Here is a 6,241-nt window from a genome sequence, read left to right as displayed (position 1 = left end):
TGTTCCAGTCTCTCCACAACCTCTCCAACATTTATTATTTTGTGTTTTTTGGATTAATGCTAGCCTTGTTGGGGTGACATGGTATCTCATTGTAGTTTTGATTTGCATTTCTCTAGTGGCTAATGATCATGAGCATCTCCTCATGTATCTGTTAGCCACCTCAATGTCTTCTTTGGTGAAGCGCCTGTTCACATCCTTTGCCAGTTTTTAATTGGGTTATTTGTCTTTTGTTGTTGAGGTTTTGTAGTATCTTGTTAATTTAGAGATTAGAAGCTGATCATATTTCTCATAGCCAAGTCTTTTGATGAGCATAAATGTTTGATTTTTAGGAGCTCCCAATTATCTAGTTTCTCTTCTGGTGTTTGTGCATTGTTGGTAATGTTTTGTATTGTTTATGCCATGTATCAGGGCTCCTAGTGTTGTTCTATTTTCTTCCATGATCTTTTTCATTTTAGATTTTATATTTAGGTCTTTGATACATTTTGAGTTAATTTCTGTGCATGGTGTGAGGTATGGGTCTCATCTTATTATTTTGCAGATGGATATCCAGTTATGCTAGCACCATTTGTTAAAGAGACTATCTTTTCCCCATTTAACAGACTTTGGGACTTTGTCAAATATCAGCTGCTCGTAGGTGGATGAATGTAGGTCTGGATTCTCAGTTCTGTTCCATTGGTCTATGTATCTGTTATTGTACCCGTACCAGGCTCTTTTGACTACTGTGGCAGTATAATAAGTTCTAAAAGTCAGGTAGTATGAGGCCTCCCACTTTGTTCTTCTTCAGTAATGCTTTACTTATCTGCGGCCTCTTCCCTTTCCATATGAAGTTGGTGATTTGTTTCTCCATCTCATTAAAAAAATGCCAGTGGCATTTGGATTGAGATTGCATTGTATCTGTAGATCACTTTGGGAAGAATTGACATTTTCACAATTTTGAGCCTTACTAACCATGAGCAAGGTATGTTTTCCAGTTATGTAGGCCTCTTTTGGTTTCTTGCAGTAGTGTCTTGTAGTTTTCTTTGTGTAGGTCTTTTATGTCTCTGGTTAGATTTATTCCTAAGTATTTTTATCTTCTTGGGGACTACTCTAAATGGTATTGATTTGGTGATTTCCTGTTGGAAGTTCTCTTTGTTGGTGTAGAGGAATCCATTTGATTTTTGTATGTTTATCTTGTATCCTGATACTTTGCTGAAATCTCCTATTAGTTCCAGTAGTTTTCTTGTGGCTTCTTTGGGGTTTCCTGTGTATAAGATCATGTCATCTGCAAGTAGAGATACTTTGACTTCTTCCTTAACAATTTGGATGCCCTTTATTTCTTTTTCTAGCCTAATTGCTCTTTGGCTAGGACCTCCAGTACAATGTTGAATAAGAGTGGTGATAAAAGGTATCCTTGTCTGGCTCCCGTTCTCAAGGGGAATGCTGTCAGACTCTCTCCATTTAGGATGATGTTGCCTGTTGGCTTTGTATAAATGTCCTTTATTATGTTGAGGAATTTCCCTTCTATTCCTGTTTTGCTGAGTTTTTATCATGAATGGGTGTTGAACTTTGTCAAATGCCTTTTCTGCAACAATTGATAAGATCATGTGGTTCTTGTCTTTTGTTTTATGTGACGGATTACACTGATTGTTTTTCTAATGTTGTACCATCCCTGCATACCTGGTATAAATCCCACTTGATCATGGTGAATTATTCTTTTGATATGTTGCTGAATTCCATTGACTAGAATTTTGTTGAGGATTTTTGGGTCAATGTTCATGAGGGATATTGGTCTGTAATTTTCTTTTTTTGTGGTGTCTTTACCTGGTTTTGGTATCAGGGTTATGCTGGCTTCATAGAATGAGTTTGGTAGTATTCCATCCTTTTCTATGCTCTGAAATACCTTTAGTAGTAGTGGTGTTAACTCTTCTCTGAAAGTTTGGTAGAATTCTCCAGTGAAATCGTCCAGGCCAGGGCTTTTTTTTTTTGTCGTGAGTTTTTTAATTACCTTTTCAATCTCTTCTTTTGTTATAGATTTATTTAGTTGTTCTACCTCTGTTTGTGTTAGTTTAGGTAGATAGAGTATTTCTAGAAATTTATCTGTTTCCTCTAGGCTTTCAAATTGGTTAGAGTACAATTTTTCATAGTATTCTGTTGCGATTTTTTTAATTTCGGTTGGGTCTGTTGTGATATCTCCCATCTCATTTCTTATTTGGGTTATTTGCTTCCTCTCCTGTTTTTCTTTTGTCAGTTTGGCCAAAGGTTTATCGATTTTGTTGATCTTTTCAAAGAACCAGTTTTTGATCTTGTTAACTCTTTCAATTGTTTTTCTACTTTCTATTTCATTTAATTCTGCTCTAATTTTTATTATTTGCTTTCTTCTGATGTCTGAGGGCTTCTTTTGCTGCTCTTTTATTTGTTTGAGTTGTAGAGTTAATGTTTTGATTTTGGCACTTTCTTGTTTTTGGATGTGTGCATTTATTACTATAAACTGACCTCTGAGCACAGCTTTTGCTGTGTCCCAAATGTTCTGGTAGGATGTGTATTCATTCTCATGTGATTCTGTGAATTTCTTTATTCCATCCTTAACTTCTTCTATAAGCCAGTAGTTTTTGAGCAAGGTGTTGTTCAGTTTCCATGTGTTTGATTTTTTTTTTTCCCCTTTCTTTTTCTGTTATTGACTTCTACTTTTATGGCTTCATGGTCAGGAAAGATGCTTTGTAATATTTCAGTGCTTTGGATTCTGTTAAAGCTTGCTTTATGGCCTAATATGTGGTCTATTATGGAGAATGTTCCACGTGCTCTGGAAAGAAAGTATACTTGGCTGCTGTTGGGTGAATGTTCAGTATATGTTTATGAGATGAAGTTGGTTGATTGTAGCATTTAGATCTTCTGTGTCTTTATTGAGCTTCTTTCTGGATGTTCTGTCCTTAAGCGCAAGTGGTGTGTTGAAGTCTCTTACTATTATTGTGGAGCTGTCTATTTCTCTTTTCAATGCTATTAGAGATTGTTTTATGTATTTCGGAGCCCTGTCATTGGGTGTGTAAATATTTATTATGATTATGTCCTCCTGGTGTATTGACCCATTCATCATTACATAGTGTCCTTCTTTATTCTCTGTGGTGGATTTTACTTTAAAGTCTATATTGCCAGAGATTAATATTGCCACTCCTGCTTTCTTTTGATTGTTGTTTGCTTAATATATTTTTTACCATCCTTTGAGTTTTAGTTTGTTTGTGTGTTTAAGTCTAAGGTATGTCTCTGTAGGCAGCATATAGATGAATGGTGTTTTTTTTTTTATCCATTCTGCCACTCTCTGTCTCTTTATTGGTGCATTTAGTTTATTTACATTCAGCGTAATTATTGATAGGTATAAGTTTAGTGCTGTCATTTTGATGTCTTTTTTTGTGTGTTATTGACAGTTTCTTTGTTCCACTTAATTTTCTGTGCTAAGTCATTTTTCTTTATATATTTTCTTTTCATCTTTTTTCATTATTGTTGATTTTGAATTTGCTGAGTCTTTATGTTTTTCTTCTTTTTTATTTTAATGTGTAGGATTGTTAGTTTCCTTTGTGGTTGCCTTAATATTTACCCCTATTTTTCTAAGTTTAAATCAGTTGTTTATTTGTATCACCTTGACTTCCTCTGCACATGAAAGATCTATGACTACATTTTTTTGTCTCTCTTTTTTGTTTTAAGGTTGTCATCTTTGACATGTTGATGTCTCTGTTTCCCTGTTTACGGTGTTTTAGCTTTGTTTTATTTTTGTGACTTCCCTATCTGGGTTTATTTCTGGTTGCTCTGGCCTGTGTTCTAGTCTTGGCTTGTTATCTGATGTTATTGATTTTCTAACTGGAGGACTCTTTAGTATTTCTTGTAATTTTTTTTTTTTTTTTTTTTTTTTGGCGAATTCCCTAAACTTCTGTTTATCTGGAAATGCCCTAATTTTGCCGTCACATTTGAAGAGACAGTTTTGCTGGATATATCATTCTTGGTTGGCAATTTTTTTTCTTTCAAGGCTTTATATATGTCATCCCATTGCCTTCTTGACTGCATGGTTTCTGCTGAGTAGTCTGAGCTTAGTCTTATTGACTCTCCTTTGTAGATGACTTTTCGTTTATCCCTAGCTGCTCTTAAAATTCTCTCTTTATCTTTGGTTTTGGTAAGTTTAATTATATGTCTTGGTGATTTTCTTTTGGAGTCTACCTTATGTGGGGTTTGATGAGCATTTTGGATAGATATCTTCTCATCTTCCATGATATCAGGGAATTTTTCTGCCAGCAAATCTTCAACAATTCTCTCTGTATTTTATGTTATCCCCCTCGTTCTGGTACTCCAATCACTCATAGGTTATTCCTTTTGGTAGAGTCTCACATAATTCTTAGGGTTTCTTCATTTTTTAAATTCTTTTATCTGATTTTTCCTCAAATAAGTTGACATCATGTGCTTATCTTCAATCTCACTAATTCTGACTTCCATTGCCTCAGTTCTCCTCCTATGACTTTCTACTGAGTTGTCTAATTCTGAAATTTTATTGTTAATCTTCTGGATTTCTGTTTGCTATCTCTCTATGGATTCTTGCAGCCTGTTAAATTTGTCACTGAGCTCTTCTGTAATCTTCTTAAGTTCCTCTGTTGTTTTGTCTGTGTTTTCCTTGGCTTGTTCTGTGCTTTGCCTGATCTCCTTCCTGATGTCTTGAAGAGTTCTGTATACTAATCTTTTGTATTCTACCTCTGGAAATTCCAAGAATTTCTCTTCGTCTGGAAAATTTCTTGATTCTTTGTTTTGGGGGCCTGCTGAAGCCATCACGGTCTGCCTCTTTATGTGATTTGATATTGACTGTTGTCTCCGAGCCAACAGAAAGTTATTATATTTATTTACTTTATGCTTGCTTACTTTGTCTTAACTTCTTGTTTTGTTTTGATATGCCAGAATAGGCTACTCATGTGAGCTCGTTTGATTATTGGCATCTTTGATATTCTAACATCCTGTCGCCAGGTGGTTAGATCTGTTACTAGGTATGTGAGCCCAGGAGTCCATTTCTTTTCTTGTATGGATTCAGCTCAGGTGTCCAGATAGTAGGTCACCAAGTGTGTGGTGCAGGCTCTTACCTACAGTCCTAGATGGGCAGGGGTGACTGGAGTAGGCATAGGTATCTGGCTGCAGTAGGGTATCACGTGCTGAGCAAGGCATGGGGCTGAGACTGCCCCTGAGTGCCTGAGAGGAAAGTGTGTCCCTGTTGCCTAGAGTGTGTAGGTGGGTGGGTTTTACAGCCAGATTATGGGCACTCAGTGCTGTTGGCTGTAAGAACTGGGAGGCACCACTTATTCTTGGACCCCTGTCGCAGGTGGCTAGGTGGCATGGGTGAAGCCACCAGTCCTCAGGCCCCTGATGCGGGTAGGTGGGGACCCTGCTTAATGGGCAGATCAGTGTCAACTGTCATGAACCTCCCACCCCACCATATAGCTGATACAGTTGAAGTTAAGCTTGAGGTATATACCCTGTTGTATTGTGCTAATAAAGGCCTATTGCTGCTGAAATGGGCCCACACGGGTCTATGCAGAGGTGAAAGCCAGTCAAATTCTGTGGAGCCCTTATGACTGTACCTAGGCAAAGGAACTGTGCCTGCCCTGAGTTCCCAGCTTAGGGGAGCTGGCAGATTATTTTTTCCTGTTCCCTCTCCAAGGCCGGGAGAATGGCTCAGGGCATGTTATGTGCCCTACTTCCAGCCCAGGGGACGTGGCAACTGCTGAAGCCATCCAGGGCCCCAGTGCAGATCGGGGAGGAGGCAGGTAAATGGGAGAGAGTTTCTTTCCAAACAGGGTGTTTTTTGTTCTGTGTGGTGGGTTAGATGCATGTACTTATCTTTTGCCGATTGAGTGCCGCTTTTCACTGGCTCTAGAGGCTTGAGTAGACTGTCCGCCGCTTGGTCTCTCCAGATGTGGAAAACATATCCCAAACGCCACTGCTTGCCTCACTGTGCACAGTAGCCAATCCGGCCTGCAGGGTGCTGGTTCCTGCCAGGTCAGGTCTGGCAGCTCCTCACTGCTTCTGAACCATCTCTCCCTTCCCCTGCCACTCAGTTCTATTCCTCAACTTTACCTTTGATGTTCAGGACTCCTAGACTGTCATAGATAATTGATTCACTTGTTTTTTCAGGTCTTTGTTGTAAGAGAGACCACAGGAAGTGTCTGACTACTCCATCATCTTGGCCCTGCCTTCTATAGTTATCTGTTACACAGTCAAGTTTGTTTAGATTTTTCCA

The sequence above is a fragment of the Trichechus manatus genome, unplaced genomic scaffold (genome assembly GCF_000243295.1).
Source record: "Trichechus manatus latirostris isolate Lorelei unplaced genomic scaffold, TriManLat1.0 scaffold00042, whole genome shotgun sequence".
In the NCBI taxonomy this organism is placed as follows: domain Eukaryota; kingdom Metazoa; phylum Chordata; class Mammalia; order Sirenia; family Trichechidae; genus Trichechus; species Trichechus manatus.
This window is presented reverse-complemented; position numbering follows the sequence as displayed.